Source organism: Solanum stenotomum, chromosome 8 (assembly GCF_019186545.1).
Source record: "Solanum stenotomum isolate F172 chromosome 8, ASM1918654v1, whole genome shotgun sequence".
In the NCBI taxonomy this organism is placed as follows: domain Eukaryota; kingdom Viridiplantae; phylum Streptophyta; class Magnoliopsida; order Solanales; family Solanaceae; genus Solanum; species Solanum stenotomum.
In genome coordinates this window covers 26,182,093-26,185,452 of record NC_064289.1, presented here as the reverse complement: position 1 = coordinate 26,185,452, position 3,360 = coordinate 26,182,093, and the positions used below count along the sequence as shown (strand labels likewise).

General features: G+C 33.9%; 1 long non-coding RNA gene across 1 annotated transcript in view; it reads left to right on the top strand.

Annotated features, from left to right (window-relative positions):
* Window positions 1-2,903, top strand: part of LOC125872798 (uncharacterized) — a 4,240-nt gene extending 1,337 nt beyond the window's left edge. Inside the window, exons 2-3 of the long non-coding RNA XR_007447162.1 lie at window positions 1,041-1,119; window positions 2,723-2,903. This is a non-coding gene — a long non-coding RNA (uncharacterized LOC125872798). The remainder of the gene's footprint in view (window positions 1-1,040; window positions 1,120-2,722) is intronic.
* Window positions 2,904-3,360: the final 457 nt, after the last annotated feature.

Sequence of the window (3,360 nt, the reverse complement as noted above, 5' to 3'; positions counted from 1 at the left end):
GGGGGGGGGGGGGGGGAGTGTTTCCATCTATCTCGATCAATTTGTCGAGGTGTTTGAAATCCAACCTGGCTCAAAGAATTTATCTTACTATTCAACCCATTGTTTTGTCAATAAATATCATCTTTGATAATTTTCCATTCCTTCCCTGCCGAGCCGCCTCTCTTTGCCATTCGATTCTTCTGCCTTTATTGCTCCTGGCTTGCAATTTCTTTTGTAACAACTTCATCGACCTACCACACTAGGAGACTAAGCGTGCAATCACTTGTTCGAACATAGCGGGTTGCTATACACTTAAGTGGTCTGATCATTCTTGTCATCTTCTTATTTTATTGTAGCAAGATTTAATAGAGTATGCATATGTGGTTTTTCTATTGAAGGATATTTGATGTTCACCAATAGTTTAAAAAAATGTCATAGCTAGAAAAGTTATATTTTGTTTACATGTTTAAGTAAAATTTGAATTGGAAAAGCAGGGAATTGTTTGATTCCATTAGTGATTGACATTATTCATCGGCATTTGTTAGGATATGCCTAATGTGGCATATACTGATTTGGGAGATCAAATTTCGGAGTAACTTGAAACAGGAAAAGCAAGAAATTGTTCGATTCCATTAGTGTTTGACAATATTCATCGACATTCGCTCGGAAATACCTAATGTGGCATCACTGGTTTGGGAGATCAAATTTCAAAATTACTCGAACCAGGAAAATCAAGAATTTGTTTGATATCCCATAAGTGCTTGACAATATTCATCGGCATTCATTCGGACAAGCATATTATGGCATAATGGTTGCATATCTGTGAATTATTTTAAGATTTTTGGTCGTTATATCTATATTTGATGAAGAACAATATGATAGAATTTTTGTTCTAAACAATGACTTCATTTTAGCTTATTATGTGCATATATGTATTTTCTCATATTACTTCTGCTATTGGTGTGCGTGTATAGCTATATAGTTTCACTTATTATAGCTACTTGTGGGTCTAAAGTTCTTGATTTAGATTTTCTAAAATGGTTTTTGCGTTGTTGATGCAGATATTCTTCTTGAAAAATGAAAATCAATTCAGAAGTAAAAGAAAACTCCTTAATTTTGGTTAAGCAACGCACCGAGACTGTAAGTTACTTGCTTTGTTCTATATTTGTTTTTATAAGAGCCTATTCCTCATTTAACTCTCGAAACAATAGTTACTTTGGTTTGTGAATTTTGAATAGTATCAATAGTAGAATATAGCAGCCCAACGGTGTTGATTTTAGCTGTTCATTTTGTCAATATCATGTGCATCCTTACTGCTATTCAAATTTCTTTTCCAGAGAGTACTTGAGTCACCTTTCATGAGAAAGAGATGTATTGTTAAGGAACGATTCTAAAAAAATACAAGCATCAAATTTTGTACACAACGCACACTCGCAAACACTTATATACGATCAGTTGAGATAGTGAATTAATTTTTACAAGTATGCTTGCATGACTTCTAATCCAGTTCTTTATGTTTTTTATGATGTGTCGCACATGTTGACATTTGAATATGCTGAAGGTTCTTTTATCAAAAATGTGTTTCTCGATGAAATGCTTAATTTGTATCTTAGTGGGTTTATTGGGCAGTATTTACTGATCAAAAAACTATATTACAGTTCCTTTTCCTTTTCTATTTTTCCATTTTCTCTCTTGGAATAAGTAAGGGGTATACATATAGTGTGCATAAAGTAGTTTGGAAATGATCATAGTTCATTACTTATTTTTTTAATTTATATCTTGCTTAAATTATAATCAATCCAACAATGTTAATGACCATAAGTGTTTTTCACCCATAATTAGCGTCTCATGCAATTGGATATAATCTTCATACTATCTGCATTTTTTAGATGGATATGGTACTTGTTGCATATAGAAAATCCTCCAAACAATAAAAAGATGATAAAAAGACTGTGAACACAATTCATGTGTATGGTTAAGACTGTCTCATCAGTAGAATAGAATGGACTATTCCTAAATCAACCCTAATTTTTTCTTTAACCTTACTTTGAAAACTAAATATTTTTCATGCTTCATGCCCATGGGTATTATTTTTCTTTGTTGTTACTTTTAGCTGTTGGATTGAAATTTGAAATCATGTCCACCCTGAAAAAAACACTATGTCTAGAAACTCTAGATCATTAGCACCTGATACATTTATCTGTAACACGTTTGCACACTGTATTGCTTAGTTGCTTTCTTTAATAACCTATTGAATAAATATAATGATGAACTATATTCCATTGTGCTCCGAGGTATTTGGTTGATGTGGAGATTGGTGTATACTCATCCAGGAAATATTTGTTTTGGCCTTGGTCGCAGATGGTATTCATCTACTCTGAAAATGGTCGAAGAGTGATTCTAATTTGACTGGCCAGGTAAAGGAGTTTAAGAAAAAGGCTTATATATCTCTTGGGGACACTTCTATTGGCTATAAGAAAATGGCCTATAAGTTTACGTTTGGCGGCTGACCAACATGTTTATGTTGTAACTATGTCAATCACGGAGTGGGATGTTGTTGACCAAACAATCTGCCTAGCAGTGTTGTAGGAGAATTTTCACCTTCCGTAGCTTTAACAGAGTGGGGTGTTGTTGACCATCTTGTTGTTTAATTTGTTCTTCCTATGTTTTATTGTCGAAGTTGAAGTATATGAAGAATGACTTTTCTCTTGAGGTTAATATATTTGCCCCCATGAAATTATAGATGCTTAGATGGTTCTTACTTCTCACCAAGGCTAATGATTACATCTCTTATGCGTTACTGCCTGGTGAGGTGACTATTTGGAGTAGAAACATGCTCGACAACGGCTAAAAGTTTTACATTATGGTTTATATGCTTCTGTAGCAGGAGTAGAGGATTAGAGGAAGAGTCTAAAGCAAGATGCATGCTCTTTTTTAAAAAAAAACAAAGATCCAATGGGTCAAATTTTATTATAATAAAATATGTACTACATGGTAACAGAGAAGAAAAAAAAAGAAAAAGAATAAAAAATCTAAAAAGAAAAAGAAAAGGAAACGACACAATTGAAAAGGGGGAAAGTGGAAAATGGAAAGAAAGAATTGGAAATGTCTTCTTTCCTTCTCTTTGAGACATCATCGAGCAGCAACTAAAATGTCAAGGAATTGGATCTAATGTTGCTGCAATTGTGGGTTGATGAAGATTTTTTGAGCTGTAGATCTATTGAGTTGCGTTGTTAATTTGAATCGCCTTGCATGTTTTCACCCCAGGTAAGATCAGCTATCCCTTGCCCAAATTTAAGGTCAAGTGGGGTGAATCCAATCAAGGGATTAATACCACCACCCTCCCTTAAACCTAAGTAAAGTTCACTGACTTATTAATTT